Below are 19,700 nucleotides of genomic sequence, written 5' to 3' on the forward strand. Positions count from 1 at the left end.
AGTCGGACACGACTGAAGTGACTTAGCAGCAGCAGTATTCAATGTTTAGTGAATGAAAATATGAAGACATGAAAATTATAAAATAGATAAGCATTACCTCAAAAAATAGGTCTAAAATTTTTTAAATAAGAAGCATTTGCTCTTTTTCACTGAAATTTGTGGATTTTGACATGTATCATAATTCCAGATGTCTAGACAAAACTTACTGGATAAAACAGTATGAACCAAGGCAAGGAAGACCAAATTCTTGTTATTGATACACTACTCTTTCGTCCTTTCAAATTTGAAAGCCAATAAGAAAAATTGAAACCATGCATATTTTTAATTTTGTAGCATCAATAAATTCCAATTAAGTGTAAGAAAAAGGCCATAATTTAAAACAGTAAAGTATGATAGAAAGACAAAGCTATTTTCTATGATTTTTCTGCATGATAGTTAAGATGAACATCCAGTCCCAGTTAAAATCTCACGGACTTCCCTGCTGCTCCAGTGGTTAAACATCCACCTGCCAATGGAGGGAACATGGGTTCAGTCCTTGGTCCAGGAGGATTCCACATGCCACCGGGCAGCTAAGCTCTATGCTGCAACTTACTCAGCATGCGCACTCTAGAGCTTGTACTCCACAAGAGAAACCACCACAGTGAGAAGCCTGCACAGTGCAACAGAGGTAGCCCCCACACATCACAGCTAGAAAAAGCAAGGAAGGCCCAGCACAGCCATAAACAAATGAATATAAACTTAAAAAAATCTCATTAGCCTTTCAAATAGTCTATAATATCATCAGTAGTTTCGGATAATATATCTATGATAAGTCTGAAAAACTCAGTGAAAATAAATTTCTTAAAAAAGACAACTTAGTAAAGGGTCTGATTTTAAAAATCATTGTAGAGAATACATTTTTTTCATACACACAACACATAAATACTTTGATTTTGAAAGAAGAGCCCTTGTGTATAATGTCAATAAAAAGGATAACATCTGGGGAGAAATTCAGTCTAAGTGTATAAGAACAACATGAAAAACTTTAAACCTCTACTATTGGCATAAAGCAATGACTGAATGCGTGGAAACGTGTAACATGCTTTTAGATGGGAAGATTTGGTATTGTGAAAATACCGAGTCTTCATTAATTATCTATAACTACGTTGAATCCCCAATCAAAAAAACAAATTACTATTAATATTTTAGGAAAGCTTACAAAGACACTAGAAAAATGAACCTAAGATAACATCAAATTTATCAGCCACATCAAATTTCTAGCTCTTAATCTAGAAAAGAGAAATATTATTCTTTTCAATAAAATCTTTACTACTATATATCCAAAGTCAAATTACAAACATGTCCATGTAATAGTTGCAAAAAAAAAAAAAAATAACAAGTAGACAAAAGAGAAATATCCTTGAAATACAAAGAAATACAAACCTTGCAATAGAAAATTAAGTATAGGGCAGCTCACAGTAACTCACAATTAAAAAAACATGAATAAGTAGATAGTAACCATATGGGAAAGAAAGCTCAGCCTCATTACTAAGAAATGCACATTAAAATAAGGTACTTTTAAAACAACCAGATTGACAAAGATTGAAATATTTGTTAAGTCTCAATATAATAAGGGAATTGATAAGTGGTCACTCTTCATGGCCTCTTGATTGAGAGTGTTAATTGTTAATAGATCTATTGATAGGCAACTTGGCTAACTGTCAAAATGTGAAATGCACATCTCCTTCAACTCTTTTCCAGTCAAATTCCTTAGGAAGATTTCCTACTTGTGTAGTTTTGAAAGGTAGTATTGAAATTAAAGTCGTTACACCTAGATGTTCATTAATGGGAGAGACATTGAATTATGGTAAATCAATATTTTGGACTAAGTAGTTCTTAAGAATTAAATAGTTTTGTAGATGTTGATATAGGACAGTCTTCAAATTATAGAGGGAAGAAAGCAAGATGTAGATTATTCTATACATGTTACAATTTCTTCTTTATAAGTTGTTTTGCATTTGACATAAAAAATTCAGATTTGGTAAGAAATTAGTGTCTATAGCATAGAGTCTATAGCAGGTTAGGAGATGGTATGAGAATTGGTATGAGATATATTAAAATTGATGTGTTTATTTTCACTTTAGTCCTATTCTATTTTTGTAACAATAATCTTGTTGCAAATAAAGATCATCAAGCTTTGCCTAGATACTTTGTACTAGAGAAAGGCAGGATACAATTTTTGAGTATGAAAAAATGCCTTAGGTTAGTAATATCCCAGCTTCTCATACTGGGTATCACTTACATCACTGTGATAAATGTAATCTAAACCTCAATGTATTTTCAGGACTTCCTGTCTCATAGCTGGATATAGGAAAATCATAGTTGGATGTGTTAACATTTGTTTCTTCTCTCCTCCTGATTCCTTGGAAGGCATTTTTGCCCAAACACACTTGGCCTCAGTATAGTCTCTCACACTTTCCTCTACCCATCCATGGGAAAGTGAGTTAGCAGAAATGTGGGCAGAATAACCTTCTGGGTGGTTGCTGCTCTGGGCCAAGCTGTGAACTGGGAGATAAAGCCCCTGCCTTGCAGAGGGAGTCTGCCTGGTCCAGGGCTGCCAGCAACAAGGTGTGTGAAGTCAACCTCAATTAGCCCCTTCTCCAGGTCAAATTTTATCATTCAGGGGGATGAAAGCATCCACATTCTGACTCTGATCTTACTGTTCATTTGTCCAAAACTCATCTGAAAAGACAGATAGTATTTATCGAGTTGCCTCAAAACGCCAGTATTACACTATTCAGGAAATGTAATAGTCCCCAAAACTCATCATTGCAAGCCTCCCAGGGTGTAGGTGAAGAAACTGAGGTTCCAAAAATTGAGAAAACTAGTTCCAGTTGAGATAGTAGCTAAACTGAAAACTGGAACACAGATTTGGTCCTTGTCTAGTAATTAAAAGATTTTGCAGGGAACCACTAATATTTAAAACAAAAGACTCTTAGGAATTGCTTCATGTAATCAAATATTAGAAATCTACATCTGATGGGGCTATGCATTGCTGATGGAGTGTTGTTTTTATGGAGATTCATGCAAGATGACCCATACAGTTTCTCAGTAAGACCTCTGGATCCACCTGGAAGATCCCCAGTTACTATGTGGAGAAGATCCCCAGTTACTATGAGTTTTTGTTGCTAAACTAGATACAGTAGGTCAGGCTTTACTTGCCAGGTTGTCACATTGAATTAAAACCCAATTATTAGATGAATCTTAGAAAAATATCCTATCCATCCTGTACTGAAAAAATGTCAGCTTAATTAATCTCTGTGGGAGCTGCTCTTACCACATATTTATAAGCTGGAAATTTACTTACAATTGAAGTTTCTTGAAAACTTTGTTTAAAAAAAATAACTAAAAATTATTTGAATAGACTTCCAAACACATGACTTCCCTGGTGGCTCAGTTGGTAAAGCGTCTGCCTACGATGCAGGAGACCCCGGTTCGAACCTGGGTGGGGAAGATCCCCTGGAGAAGGAAATGGTAACCCACTCCAGTACTGTTGCCTGGAAAACCCATGGATGGAGGAGCCTGGTGGGCTACAGTCCATGGGGTCGCAAAGAATTGGACGCGACTGAGCGACTTCCCCTTCCTTCCTTCCAAATACACAGTAGGGATTTCAAAAGCACTAAGACTAAGAAAAGTAAGAGCTTTACATTTACTTAATAGGTTCTTACTGAGCAGAAAATTAAAATCCCCAACTTGGAATATGATTTACATTGTAACTATGTTTAAGGAGGAATGGGAATTTGAACCTAGTATTATTTATGGTCTAAATCAACTCATCCAGGTTACTGATGTTTCATAGTATCCAATAGGGTTCTTAAATACAGACTGTGTACTAAGGATAAAAACATAAGTTCCTCCTTGCTGAATTCAGGCTACATTCACTTCAGTAGACCGTTAACCTGATGTCAAACGTATAGTAGATATTTACTACATATATGTTCAGTTCAGTTCAATCACTCAGTTGTGTCCAACTCTTTGCGACCCCATGAATCGCAGCATGCCAGGCCTCCCTGTCCATCACCAGCTCCTGGAGTTCACTGAGACTCACGTCCATCGAGTCATTGATGCCATCCAGCCATCTCATCCTGTCATCCCCTTCTCCTCATGCCCCCAATCTCTTCCAGGATCAGGGTCTTTTCCAATGAATCAACTCTTCGCATGAGGTGGCCAAAGTATTGGAGTTTCAGCTTTAGCATCAGTCCTTCAATGAACACCCAGGACTGATCTCCCTTAATATGGACTGGTTGGATCTCCTTGCAGTCCAAGGGACTCTCAAGAGTCTTCTCCAACACCACAGTTCAAAAGCATCAATTATTTGGTGCTCAGCCTTCTTCACACTCCAACTCTCACATCCATACATGACCACTGGAAAAACCATAGCCTTGACTAGACAGACCTTTGTTGGCAAAGTAATGTCTCTGCCTTGACTAGACAGACCTTTGTTGGCAAAGTAATGTCTCTGCTTTTTTTTTTTTTTTTTAAACTTTACATAATTGTATTAGTTTTGCCAAATATCAAAATGAATCCATCACAGGTATACATGTGCTCCCCATCCTGAATCTGCTTTTTAATATGCTGTCTAGGTTGGTCATAACTTTCCTTCCAAGGAGTAAGCATCTTTTAATTTCATGGCTGCAGTCACCATCTGCAGTGATTTTGGAGCCCAAAAAAATAAAGTCTGACACTGTTTCCATTGTTTCCCCATCTATTTCCCACGAAGTGATAATACCAGATGCCATGATCTTCGTTTTCTGTATTTTGAGCTTTACGCCAACTTTTTCACTCTCCTCTTTCACTTTCGTCAAGAGGCTTTTTAGTTCCTTTTCACTTTCGGCCATAAGGGTGGTGTCATCTGCATATCTGACGTTATTGATATTTCTCCCAGCAATCTTGATTCCAGCTTGTGCTTCTTCCAGTCCAGCATTTCTCATGGTGTACTCTGCATAGAAGTTAAATAAGCAGGGTGACAATATACAGCCTTGATGTACTGCTTTTCCTATTTGGAACCAGTCTGTTGTTCCCGTGTCCAGTTCTAACTGTTGCTTCCTGACCTGCATATAGGTTTCTCAAGAGGCAGGTCAGATGCTCTGGTATTCCCATCTCTTTTAGAATTTTCCACAGTTTATTGTGATCCACACAGTCAAAGGCTTTGGCATAGTCAGTAAAGCAGAAATAGATTTTTTCTGGAACTCTCTTGTTTTTTCAATGATCCAGTGGGTGTTGCCAATTTGATCTCTGGTTCCTCTGCCTTTTCTAAAACCAGCTTGAACATCAGGAAGTTCGCGGTTCACGTATTACTGAAGCCTGGCTTGGAGAATTTTGAGCATTACTTTGCTGGCGTGTGAGATGAGTGCAATTGTGTGGTAGTTTGACCAATCTTTGGCATTGCCTTTCTTTTAGATTAGAATGAAAACTGACCTTTTCCAGTCCTGTGGCCACTGCTGAGTTTCCAAATTTGCTGGCATATTGAGTGCAGCACTTTCACAGCATCATCTTTCAGGATTTGGAATAGCTCAACTGGAATTCCATCACCCCCACTAGCTTTGTTCGTAGTGATGCTTTCTTTTTTTTTTTTTTTTCTCTTTGGATTGATTTTATTTTTTCTTTATTTTTTTAATTTTATTTTATTTTTAAACTTTACATAATTGTATTAGTTTTGCCAAATATCAAAATGAATCCATCACAGGTATACATGTGCTCCCCATCCTGAATCCTCCTCCCTCCTCCCTCCCCATACCATCCCTCTGGGTCATCCCAGTGCACTAGCCCCAAGCATCCAGTATCGTGCATTGAACCTGGACTGGCATCTCGTTTCATACATGATATTTTACATGTTTCAATGCCATTCTCCCAAATCTTCCCACCCTCTCCCTCTCCCACAGAGTCCATAAGACTGTTCCATACATCAGTGTCTCTTTTGCTGTCTTGTACACAGGGTTATTGTTATCATCTTTCTAAATTCCATATATATGTGTTAGTATACTGTATTGGTGTTTTTCCTTCTGGCTTACTTCACTCTGTATAATAGGCTCCAGTTTCATCCACCTCATTAGAACTGATTCAAATGAATTCTTTTTAATGGCTGAGTAATACTCCATTGTATATATGTACCACAGCTTTCTTATCCATTCATCTGTGATGGGCATCTAGGTTGCTTCCATGTCCTGGCTATTATAAACAGTGCTGCGATGAACATTGGGGTACACGTGTCTCTTTCCCTTCTGGTTTCCTCAGTGTGTATGCCCAGCAGTGGGATTGCTTTCTAAGCTCATTTAACTTCACATTCCAGGATGTCTGGCTCTAGGTCAGTGATCACACCATCGTGATTATCTGGGTCATGAAGATCTTTTTTGTATGGTTCTTCTATGTATTCTTGCCACCTCTTCTTAATATCTACTGCTTCTGTTAGGTCCATACCATTTCTGTCCTTTATCGAGCTCATCTTTGCATGAAATGTTCCCTTGGTATCTCTAATATTCTTGAAGAGATCTCTTGTCTTTCCCATTCTGTTGTTTTCCTCTGTTTCTTTGCATTGATTGATGAGGAAGGCTTTCTTATCTCTCCTTGCTATTCTTTGGAACTCTGCATTCAGATGCTTCTATCTTTCCTTTTCTCCTTTGCTTTTCACTTCTCTTCTTTTCACAGCTATTTGTAAGGCCTCCCCAGACAGCCATTTTGCTTTTTTGCATTTCTTTGATGGTCTTGATCCCTGTCTCCTGTACAGTGTCATGAACCTCCATCCATAGTTCTTCAGGCACTCTGTCTATCAGATCTAGTCCCTTAAATCTATTTCTCACTTCCACTGTATAATCATAAGGGATTTGATTTAGGTCATACCTGAATGGTCTAGTGGCTTTCCCTACTTTCTTCAATTTCAGTCTGAGTTTGGCAATAAGGAGTTCATGATCTGAGCCACAGTCAGCTCCCAGTCTTGTCTTTGCTGACTGCATAGAGCTTCTCTATCTTTGGCTGCAAAGAATATAATCAGTCTGATTTTGGTTTTGACCATCTGGTGATGTCCATGTGTAGAGTCTTCTCTTGTGTTGTTGGAAGAGGGTGTTTGCTATGACCAGTGTGTTCTCTTAGCAAAGGTCTATTAATCTTTGCCCTGCTTCATTCTGTACTCCTAGGCCAAATTTGCCTGTTACTCCAGGTGTTTCTTGACTTCCTACTTTTGCATTCCAGTCCCGTATAATGAAAAGGACATCTTTTTGGGGTGTTAGTTCTGAGAGGTCTTGTAGGTCTTCATACAACTGTTCAACTTCAGCTTCTTTAGTGTTACTCGTTGGGGCATAGGCTTGGATATATGTTATAAGTTACTAGATATTACTAAAATAAGTTACTAAAGATATTTTGCATAGTTTACATTTTTGCTTCATCTCCTCCTTAGAAAACATACTTTTTTCAAAATATCAATAGATACAAACAATTTCTTTGTCTCGGTTCCTCCCTGGGCCTTTTTTTTTGTAAAATCATCTTGTATTAAAGCATTCTTTGACATATTTCACTGTTTCATCTTCCATGTCTATCTAGACTGAAGCAGTCAGTGTCTCATATCACAGCTTTTATTCTAATGAGACAAAATTCTTAGTGGCTCTGCTTGCTGTTTTGCAAAATACAGATAGTCGGTTCAGGTCTCAGTATTTATATTGCTTCATGTATTGTTACTGAGTTTGTCTACCAGCTGTGATACTCACAAAAAGGAAGGTTATGTCATTGTTCTTAGAATTAAACTCATTGGAATTCATGTAGATATCTGGGTTTTCTGTGCATTAAACCATCAACTCTTAGGCAAAAGCTAAGATGAAGAAAGCAGCTCAAGAAATAGGCAGTGGACTTGAACCCTGGCTCTCTTCCTTTTAATTTATCTTCTTTTTAGCTACAACCCTCCTTACCACTTCCCCCGTTGTGCAAATTTGATCTTTTCATTGAACCATTCTCTTATTCTCACCTCTGAAATACTTCTGTTCACCTCTCCTGACCTGTTCTGTGGTGGGACTTAGGCTCTCTGTGGTCACTGGAGAATGTAGATCCCACTTGGGAGATAATCTACCTCCCTTTGAACCTGATTTTGCTCATCACCAGCTGTGAGCCCTCAGACCAGTCACACTCAGCTTCAGATCCCTCATGTATAAAATGGACATGGTAGTAATATTTGCTGTTACAGAATACTGAGCAATCAATCAACAAGTACATGTAAAGTTTCCAACACATACTAAGCATTCAATATGTATTAGTTATTGTTATTAATGATCATTGTGCTGCTGCTGTTGTTTTTGTTCATTCCTGCACACCCTGTCTTGGATTTCCTTCTTTTACCTGAAGGTATGCATACTTCTAGCTCTTAACCCACCTCTCCTTACTTTTGTCAACCTATAAAGTAACTAGGATTATGAGGCCAGAGGGGTGGAGAATATATCTACTATTTTGGGGATGTCAGAGGGACCAAGCATTCTGTAGCAATGTTTCCTGTTAACTACCAGTGCCTAGATCTGTGCTGTGTTGGAATCTAAGAATGTTCATCATCTTTTATGCATTCACTGAAATAATGCCTCCACTGTGCATAATTTTCTGATGTCATTCTATATGTCACTTTTTCTTGGGTTTATAGATGCAGATCGGAGAAGGCAATGGTACCCCACTCCAGTACTCTTGCCTGGAAAATCCCATGGATGGAAGAGCCTGGTAGGCTGCAGTCCATGGGGTCGCTAAGAGTCGGACAGACTGAGCGACTTTGCTTTCACTTTTCACTTTCATGCATTGGAGAAGGAAATGGCAACCCACTCCAGTGTTCTTGCCTGGAAAATCCCAGGGACGGGGGAGCCTGGTGGCTGCCGTCTATGGGGTCACACAGAGTCAGACACGACTGAAGTGACTTAGCATAGCATAGCATAGCATAGCATAGATGCAGATATCACTGAAGGCACAAGTCAGATGAAAACAGCATCATGGTGTCATCTGAGGGTAGGCTAGAGTGGAAATATTGTTTCCATTCCATGTGTTGAAATTACAAGGCTTAGAGGGACAGAACTGATTGTCTACATTCAAATTACAGCCCTACACTTGCTAGTTGTATGAGTTTATCTTACTAAGCCTTTTTCTTTACTTGTAAAATATGTATAATATTTACCATGAAGATTATTTTAGAGATTGAAGAAGATATTATTATCTGCATAACAGATGATATATACATATATGTGTATAAAGCAAATATGCATATAATGACTTTCCTGCAGTGACAACTCTTGTCTCTTTTTTCCTCCAGATTATACCATAAATTAATTCTGGGAAACTCCTTGAACTGATATTTACAATTACCCAACACAGATAATGCATTTTAATATAATATCACACAATTTTTATATGTCAGCCAAAAGTATATACTCTGAAGTTTTGTTTACATTTTATTTTTTCTTTAACCTTCTTCATTCAGGGTCTTGTTCTGATGAACCCCTCATGTTCTCTGTGGAGAAGCTGCTACTGAATCCATTCTCTCTGCCTCAGCATTGCTTTAGAAAATTCCACTTTTCCTGGCTAGTCCTCTTATCTGCATGTGTGTATACATTTGCTAGACTTGACCCTTTATACTTTTTGTGAGGAATATTCTGGTTTGCGTGTATGCTAAAATAACTAGGCAGACCCAGAAAACACAGTCACATTGAAGTTCCAAAAAATGGTGTATTGAAAATGGTCACCAGGATCTTGTTTTTGGAGAGTAAACTAACAGAGAAATATTATTCCAAGGAATGTGAAGTGATGATAATTTTGTGGAAGATCGTTGGTGATGATATCTGAATCAGTCTGGTTGCTTTGGGATAAGGGCTCAAGGCCTGGCTTTTGCAATTACTTTTCCTTTTATCCCGTGTTTTCCAGGGATTGTAGGAATATTAATATACATCCTAGCTTAACAGAATTTGGAAAAAAATATATCAATAAATGCATTATTAAGCGAATTTCCATAGGATGGTAATAATGGGTAGAGAGTGGGGAGGGCAGCACCAGAGGTGAGGCATCATTAACACACTGAGGATGTCGATTGAATGTCTGCCTGTGCTTCTTAGTCCTTTGCTTGTTCATGAGCTTTTCCCCACTATGTTACTTGGATGAGGAAGCAGTAGAGCACAATGTTCTTGTGAGGTCTTCCTTTCCTTGTCTGGAAGTTTCTGTCTTTAAAGAATAATGAAAAGTGGAGAGAGATTACAAATCTATAATACTTTATGTATAAAACTTACTTTTGTCTGTGCTTTCTTTTGCTTCAAGTGATAGGTTGTTGTTAGTCACTCAATCATGTTTGACTCTGTGACCACATGGACTGTAGCCTGCCAGGCTCCTCTGTCCGAACTGATAAGAGAGAGGTGTAATAAAATGGCAGTTTGAGGTCACAACAGGCTTTCCAGCTGGCTCGGTGGTAAAGAATCTCCCTGCCAATGCAGGAAGTGCAGGTTCAATCCCTGGGTTGGGAAGATCCCCTGGAGGAGGAAATGGCAACCCATTCTGGTATTCTTGCCTGGGAAATCCCATGGACAGAAGAGCCTGGCAGGCTACAGTCCATGGGGTCGCAAAGAGCTGGACATGACTGAACAACTGAGCACACACACGTGAGGCCAGCCCAGAGAAATGATGAAGCACCTAGCAAGGAATGAGGCCCATCACCAATGCTTTGAGATGAACCAAATTGAGAAACGAGCTTTGAGTGATATGTAAATCATTGAAAACAACTGGAATAACAGAGACGGCAACCAGTTAGAGGGATGTGGCCATGGTGCTAGACCAGGAAACTCACCATGCCACTCACTAGATCTCCCGTGGAAAAGTGCTTGAGTTTCTTAGGTTATGAATCAGGCCTGTCTGAGCAGCATGGGAACAACTAAGGTAGAGCTATTTATTACACGAACTGATATAAACATGTCTTAGTAATTTACTGCTATGAATGTCTTCATAGGCTGCAAATGGAAAAAAGATTGAGGTCAGTAATGAAAACTGCTAGTCAGATATAGGCATTGAGCATTGTTGGATTATACAATGCCTTATTCAACCTTTAATTAATCACATATATGCCCATATCAAGACATTTGCCTGGTGGAACTAAAAATCCTGTGAGTGTGAAGTTGTACTATATACAATAAGAATTAAACTTAGAAGATGTCAAAGATTTAGAGATTTTGAAATACCTAGAATATTAAGTTTTAATTATTAGTCTTACATATTCTTGACTTTTGTACTTATTGTATTTATTATTCAAGATAACCTAATAAGTGCAAAAATAGATTGCAAGAAATAATTTATTCCTTGATAAATATATTTAAATAAAATTAAATTTCACCCAGTTGAATCCTTACATCTCTTTTTGTGTGTGTGTAATCGTAAGTTTTCTAAAGAGCAGGTGGACCCAAAAAAGACCAAAGGTTGCTTTATTAATAAGCAGAATAAGGAAATATAAATTGTAAGTGTAGATTTTGAGAAAATTTTTAAGAAAACTGTCTTTCTCTGAGTGACTAATAAATTGTTCATCCATGCTATAATAGACAACACCTTAGTATCATGAGCTGAAATGTAGGTGTTTAGCAAAAATTTATGTATTTTGTGTATAAACTAATTTCTAAGAGCTGCATGTAAAATGTATCTTTTTCCTCTTGTCTTGCTGGAGAGCAGATAGCTAATAAAACTTCAATAAATAAGCTTCAGCTTCTAGACACTTACAACGTACTATGCAATTACACCTCAGACATAGTTTGATCCCTACTTTCTCCATATGCTGTGTCTGTTTCTTTAGCACAGTCTCTTGTATGGAGATCTCTTGTATGTGGAAACAGTGGCAGACTTTATTATTTTGGGCTCCAAAATCACTGCAGATGGTGACTGCAGCCATGAAATTAAAAGACGCTTGCTCCTTGGAAGAAAAGCTATTACCAAACTAGACAGCGTATTAAAAAGCAGACATTACTTTGTCAACAAAGGTCCATCTAGTCAAAGCCATGGTTTTTCCAGTAGCCACGTATGGATGTGAGAGTTGGACTATAAAGAAATCTGAGCACCAAAGAACTGATACTTTTGAACTTTGGTGTTGGAGAAGACTCTTCAGGGTCCCTTGGACTGCAAGGAGACCCAACCAGTCCATCCTAAAGGAAATCAGTCCTGAATATTCACTGGAAGGACTGATGCTGCAGCTGAAACTCCAATACGTTGGCCACCTGATGGGAAGAGCCCCATTTGAAAAGACCCTGATGCTGGGAAAGATTGAAGACAGGAGAAGGGGACGATAGAGGATGAGATGGTTGGATGGCATCACTGACTCAGTTGAACATATGTTTGAGTAAACTCCGGGAGTTGGTGATGGACAGTGAGGCCTGGCGTACTGCAGTCCATGGGGTCGCAAAGAGTCAGACAAGACTGAGCAACTGAACTGAACTTGTATGGAGATCCACCTTCCCTAGTAAATGTAAAGATACATTCAAAAAGTTTTATCTTTGTAACCTCTTCAGTACCAAGCAATGCAAAAGGCACTGAAGAACTGTTTAAACTGAATTTCATTCATGGCTAGAATCTTCTAGCTCTGTAATAGGGAAGATCACTTTGAGGAATGACTAGAAACAAAGTGGGATCCTCTTCAACTTGGTCTGTTAACTGGGATAGTCCGATGATTTGACTACTGAATTTAGGAGACTACACACTAGTATCACGTGTGCTTCAGTTTAGTTCAATTCAGTCACTCAGTCGTGTCCGACTCTTTGCGACCCCATGAATCACAGCACGCCAGGCCTCCCTGTCCATCACCAATGCCCGGAGTTCACTCAAACTCACATCCATTGAGTCGGTGATGCCACCCAGCCATCTCATCCTCTGTTGTCCCCTTCTCCTCCTGCCCCCAATCCCTCCCAGCATCAGAATTTTTTCCAATGAGTCAACTCTTTGCATGAGGTGGCCAAAGTACTGGAGTTTCAGCTTTAGCATCATTCCTTCCAAAGAACACCCAGGGCTGATCTCCTTCAGAATGGACTGGTTGGATCTCCTTGCAGTCCAAGGGACTCTCAAGAGTCTTCTCCAACACCACAGTTCAAAAGCATCAATTCTTCGGCACATAGCTTTCTTCACAGTCCAACTCGTGCATCCATACATGACCACTGGAAAAACCATAGACTTGATTAGATGGACCTTTGTCAGCAAAGTAATGTCTCCGGTTTTCAATATGCTATCTAGGTTGGTCATAACTTTTCTTCCAAGGAGTAAGTGTCTTTTAATTTCATGGCTGCAGTCACCATCTGCAGTGATTTTGGAGCCCAAAAAAATAAAGTCTGACACTGTTTCCACTGTTTCCCCATCTATTTCCCATGAAGTGATGGGACCGGATGCCATGATCTTCCTTTTCTGAATGTTGAGCTTTAAGCCAACTTTTTCACTCTCGTCTTTCACTTTCATCAAGAGGCTTTTGAGTTCCTCTTCACTTACTGCCATAAGGGTGGTATCATCTGCATATCTGAGGTTATTGATATTTCTCCCAGCAATCTTGATTCCAGCTTGTGCTTCTTTCAGCCCAGTGTTTCTCATGATGTACTCTGTGTATAAGTTAAATAAGTAGGGTGACAATATACAGCCTTGATGTACTCCTTTTCCTATTTGGAACCAGTCTGTTGTTCCATGTCCAGTTCTAACTGTTGCTTCCTACTTGCATATAGATTTCTCAAGAGGCAGGTCAGGTGGTCCGGTATTCCCATCACGTGTGTTTGCTGCTGCTAAGTCGCTTCAGTCGTGTCTGACTCTGTGCGACCCCATAGACGGCAGCCCACCAGGCTCCCCCGTCCCTGGGATTCTCCAGGCAAGAACACTGGAGTGGATTGCCATTTAGGTATAAATAAAGAACTTATATAGTTCAGGCTGGGAGATTGTTTCTAGCAGGAAGATAAAGATCAGCCCTTCAGAGGAGTTATTATTCAAAAGCACGTTTAAGAGATACATGTGATAGATGTTTAAGGAAGAGGGATGAGTTAGTTACTCATGACCTCATTCAGTAAGCACATATAGAATACTTGTTATGTGTTAGGCAAAGGAAACACTGTTGAGATATGTAAGGCTGTAACACGGAGCTTTCAGTGACATGGAGGGTGGGAGGAAAGGTAAATTGGGACTTTAATGTGCAAGATAGGGTGAAAGATTGTGTTTTTAAATGAGAGAAGGAAAGCTGTCTCCATCCCCTGTGCTCTTCTTGAACTCCACCACTGCCAGCACCATCTCAGGGCAGAGTTTGTGTCTCTTCCCTTGCACCTGAGGAGATCTTTGTCACTGCTTTGGCCAGTGGATAGAGTGGAGATAACTTCAGAGACCCAGCATAAAAATGACACGCGCTGCCATCTTGGTCTCTTGAAATGCTCATACTAGGAATCTGCCTATTGGGCTGTGAAGGAGCCCCAAGGCAGCCTAAGATGAAACCCACGTGGAGAGGAAGCAAGACCCCTTGCCTTCAACCTCCACTAAGTTCACAGTTGGCAACCAATATGCTGGCCCTGTGAGTGAGACACCGTAAATGTGGCTCCTCCAGTCCTCCATGGAGATGCTCCAGTGGAGATGAGCCATCCCCAGTGAGCCCTGCCCAAACTAAGAGAATGGATTGTTATTGTTCAATAACTGTGTTATAATGGTGTTTAATGATAATTAAATAGTTTTAAGCTTTATTAATTAATCATTATCAATCTATATTAAACTCATCTACATTTTATATTTATATATAATTTAATATTTATCATGTATTATATAATATTAATTATTAACACATAGTTAATACTTAGAGTATAGTAAATACTATACCATATGATGTTATAATTGATAATATTAATAGATCATTGTTCAATAATAACTGAAGATTTCACTGTTTACCAAGTCTCTATTTGGGAAAAGTTACTGACCTTTTGAAAATTCTTAGCCTTGGTTTCTTCAGCTTTGAAATTGGGAATCATACTAGTATTTTCCTCTCAATGCTCTGGTAATAACTGGAATTAATATATGGCAAAGTGCGTGAGATGTAGTAAGAAATCAGTAGCTGTTGTGATGATAATGACAATGATAGTAATGATGCTATGAGGAAGATGAAAGCAAAGCACTTTTACCTGGTCTACTTGTTTGCTGTATTATATTTTCAATATTATTTTTATGGGCCAGTATGTGAATAGACTAAAACGCAGACATTTGGGGAATTTGTCCCATTTATTTTTGTATGTCAAGCACGATTGTGCTCGTTGGACTGTGGAAGAACAGGCAGTAGAGTGAAAAAGATAAACTCTGTTTTGGACTTCTGGGGTTTAGGATGTGAGGGGAATATCCCTATGACTTATGTAAAAGTCCCTGGAAGTAGGAGCTTTGTGCCTATGAAAAAAAAGCAGAGATTTAAGTGATAAATCATAGACACTGTTGAGAAAATCTCTGTGGTATATGACTGATAAGAATACAAGGCAGAATGCCGTAATTATTTCAAGTATAAGTTACAGAGCCTGAGGCTGAGAATATTAATTCTGACTGAGAAGACAGAAGAAGACTGCCCAGAAACAGTGATACTAGACAAGCCTCTCTTGTAAATCTTGGAGACTCGTTGGAAGTGACTATCTGTTTTATTCAAATTTACTTTCCAAAGAAAAGAATTAGATCAGATCTCCCCAGGTTAGTATTCAGAGATACATTGGAAGTGAAGCTACACATTTTCAGTTTCAGAGTAGTTGGTAGTGGAATAAGGAAGAGCTGTATGAAGTTGGGTAATTCTGTACAATGAAATGGGATCTCAGACTGTGAACCTCAATATTTTCTGGAATTTGAGTGAATTATCATGAATGTTAGAAGTTCTCATTAAAATATAAATGTCTAAGCACCAAATATGGACATGAATGAATCCCTTGTGTTGTTTTTGTTATTATTGTTTATCTTTTTAACTTTAACACCACCTCTGTTTTGGCCATGTTTTTATTATTTTTGCTTTTGTTGTTCTCAATTTAATACTTGCAGTATTCTTTAATCCTACGAGGTTTAGGGTAAAAATGGTCCCTAGTCTCTTTCTTAACCCACCAAAGTCTGACTCCCGACTTTACTTATGATTAACTTATGATCTGGCCTTATGATTTCACTTCAAGTATAATCACTAATAACCTCCTATTTACAATTTCAGTTGGCACATTCTTATGGAAAAGAATAGAAGCTTACAAAGAGGTCCAGAATGTTTCTTGTGTTTGTAACTATTTTTAGAGCATGAAAGTTCAAAGTGTTATAGGTCCTCTTACGAGCAAAAGCAACAAGAATTATGTTAATCATGTTCTAAATCATGTCTCCTGTGCACACTGTCATTCCAAAAACATTTATTAGATGCTAGCACAGTTTTTATACAATGGGATATGTATAATCCTTGACAAAGTAGATGAGGTCCTTATTGTCTTGGAATTAATATTTGGGTACTCTAAAAATGTGATGTTTATTAAAGACACCTGGGCTGCTTGTTTAAAATTCAGATTACTAAGCCTCCATCCAGATCTCCTGCATCATAACCTGTGCTGAGGTCAGTCAGCAGAACACGCAGTTCTAACACTGGGACTCCAGAATCTTAGTGCCGTATGAAGCCTTTGAATGTGTTCTTCCTCTTTCTTAGTATAAGGAGCTCAGCCCTCCCTCTTAACCTATATGTATATTGCTCTTCATAATATGCCTCTTCGAAGTTCTTCTTCCTATAAACTTAATTATCTGCTCCATAGCTGACTCTTTCTTCCTCTAAATTATTAGTACCTAAGGACTTCCCAACCGATCTGCAAATTAATCCTGTATGAACCTGAGCAGGCTCTTTTATTTATCTTAAAATATTTCTTCTTCGTTTTGTATTCTCTCTGTTGCTGCTGCTGCTGCTGCTAAGTCTCTTCAGTCGTGTCCGACTCTGTGCGACCCCATGGACTGCAGCCTCCCAGGCTCCTCCGTCCGTGGGATTTTCCAGGCAAGAGTACTGTATCTGCATGTAAAGTCCATAATGCACAGGCATGTGTATGATGCACCCATAACCAGTCCTACAGCCTAGCCAAGTGTTTCTAACATAGTGTGTCTTCAGCATATAATTACTGATGAGCTGAACTATGAAGCAAATATCACATAAGCTCTGTTATAAACCCGGTGCTAGCTGTGACTTGTATTGTGATAAAGGACAAGTCACTCAATCTCCTTCAACTTTGGCTTTTTCATCTGTCGAACAGTGTACACCTGAGGGCCCTTGCAGCTCTATGCTGTGAGATTGATGGTTTGAAAAATGTGGGAAAAAAAAATCAGCTTTTCCTGAATTGTCAGCAGTGGAGAAAACTAGAAGAAGCGGTATTTTATTTCAAAGGAAACAATCCCAAATAAATACGCTGGATGAACAGTTAAACTGGGCCTTCACCTCACACTGTGTAAAATTGCTCTGGTGCAATAAACACTTAAATCACTCTCTCTGAACCAAGTATATTAGTGATAAGGAATTTGTCACTTTAGTTTCAACACAAGTTTTTCAAATTGAGCTACTAGTTAACTTTCTTGATTTAACTAAACCACCCAGTAAAAATATTCAGGAGAAGAATAAATATATTTGATGAATATTATTTCTTGAAAGATATTCTTTCTTATCACCCTCTCTTCTTAGATATGTTTCAGCAAAATTTTTAAACTTTTAAAAAAAGATTTGTTTTTAATTGAGGGGTAATTGCTTTACAAAGTTGTATTGGTTTCTGCTGTATAATAATGTGAATCAGCCATAAGTATGCATGTGTGTGTGTATATATATTATATAATATGTATGTGTGTGTGTGTTTTAGTCATTTATTCATGTCCGACTCTTTGTGACCCCATGGACTGTAGCTCGCCAGGCTCCTCTGTCCATGGAATTCTCCAGACAAGAATACTAGCATAGGTTACCATTTCCTTCTCCAGGGTATCTTTCTGACCCAGGGATCAAACCCAGGTCTCCTGCATTACAGTCAGATTCTTTACTATCTGAGCCACCAGGAAAGCCTATATGTATATATACTGATGCCCTCCCTTTTGAACCTCCCTCCTGCCCCTCTGTTTCACAGAGCACCAGGCTGAGCTCCCTGTGTTATACAGAAACTTCCCACTAGTTATCTGTTTTACACATGGTAATGTATATGTTTCAATGCTGCTCTCTCACTTTGTCCTACCTTCTGCTTCCCATGCTGTGTCTACAAGTCTGTTCTCTATGTCTGCATCTCGATTCCTGCCTTGCAAATAGCTTCATCTGTACCATTTTTCTAGATTACAAACATATGTGTTAAGATTTAATACTTGGTTTTATCTTTCCAACTTCACTCTATATAACAAGCTCTAGGTTCATCTACTAGTTCAGCTCACTCAAATTTGCTCCATTTTATGGCCGAGTAATATTCCATTGTATATATATACCACAACTACTTTATCCATTCACCTGTCAATGGACATCTATGTTGCTTTCATGTCCTGGCTATTGTAAATAATGCTGCAGTGAACACTGGGGTACACATGGCTTTTTAAATTATGATTTTCTCAGGGTATGTGCCCAGTGATGGGATTGCTGGATCATATGGTAGTTTTATTCCTATCTTGAGTAATTACATATCCTATTATGATCTTGAAATCAGTTTAATAAATTCCACTAATGGGAATACCCATTTATAGGATATTTTCATTTATCCAAAGAAGAAATTAACCTGAAATTTTCTTCCAGTATCCATGCTTTTGAGTCTGGGAAAATCTGTATGAAAAATACTTGCAAAGATTTCCCTCAAGGTGCAACTGGAGTTAGTTTCCACATAACCACTCCAGCCAGAAATTCACAAAATTCTGAGATCGTGTGAAACCATTGCTGTTAATGGGGAAATGTTTATACTGTAGGTAGCAGAAGCAGGCTTGTTCTTGGATGATATATTGTTCTGAACTTTATTCATGGTACTGTCAATAAGAATAGCAGTAAGTATTTCTTTATGTTTTAGAATAAATTCAGTACATAAAAATGTGTCTTTCTGAACATGCGTTTTCCTTTGAAATTGTATATATTCATGAGTTTTATTTGCTTCAGTTCAGTCACTCAGTCGTGTCTGACTCTTTGTGACCCCATAAATCGCAGTATGCCAGCCCTCCCAGAGTCCACCCAAACCCATGTCCATTGAGTCGGTGATGCCATCCAACCATCTCATCCTCTGTCGTCCCCTTCTCCTCCTGCCCCCAATCCCCCCCAGCATCAGGGTCTTTTCCAGTGAGTCAACTCTTCATATGAGGTGGCCTAAGTACTGGAGTTTCAGCTTTAGCATCAATCCTTCCAATGAATACCCAGGAATGATCTCCTTCAGAATGAACTGGTTTTATTTGCTTAGTCAACAGTTTAAAAGTTTTAAGAAGTAAAAGCTATTTATCCTGTGTAAGAATTCTGAGGTATGATAGAAAAAGCGATAGTTTTCATTGAGATTGACTTGTGAAAATATATCCGATTCCCAGATTATTAGTTTAAACCCAAGCAGGGCAGTTATTTCTCCTACAAAATATTTTTTAGAATATTACTGGTATAGAGGAAATACAGTAATCCAAGCCTATGAGACATAAGAAGGGGCAGCTGGGTATGTCTGCCAAGTTTTCTTGTTTATTAGAAGGAGACATAGGAAGAAATCATTGCCTCTTCTTTCTCT

General features: G+C 38.6%; 1 protein-coding gene and 1 non-coding gene across 5 annotated transcripts in view; both read left to right on the top strand.

Moving 5' to 3' along the window:
- CHRM3 (cholinergic receptor muscarinic 3) overlaps positions 1-19,700 on the top strand; it is a 566,459-nt gene that overhangs the window by 103,150 nt on the left and 443,609 nt on the right. The window lies entirely within an intron of this gene.
- TRNAR-ACG lies at positions 3,422-3,492 on the top strand. Its single transcript has one exon. It is a non-coding gene; the product is annotated as a tRNA-Arg (tRNA).

This window comes from Bos indicus x Bos taurus, chromosome 28, assembly GCF_003369695.1.
Source record: "Bos indicus x Bos taurus breed Angus x Brahman F1 hybrid chromosome 28, Bos_hybrid_MaternalHap_v2.0, whole genome shotgun sequence".
Lineage (NCBI taxonomy): Eukaryota > Metazoa > Chordata > Mammalia > Artiodactyla > Bovidae > Bos > Bos indicus x Bos taurus.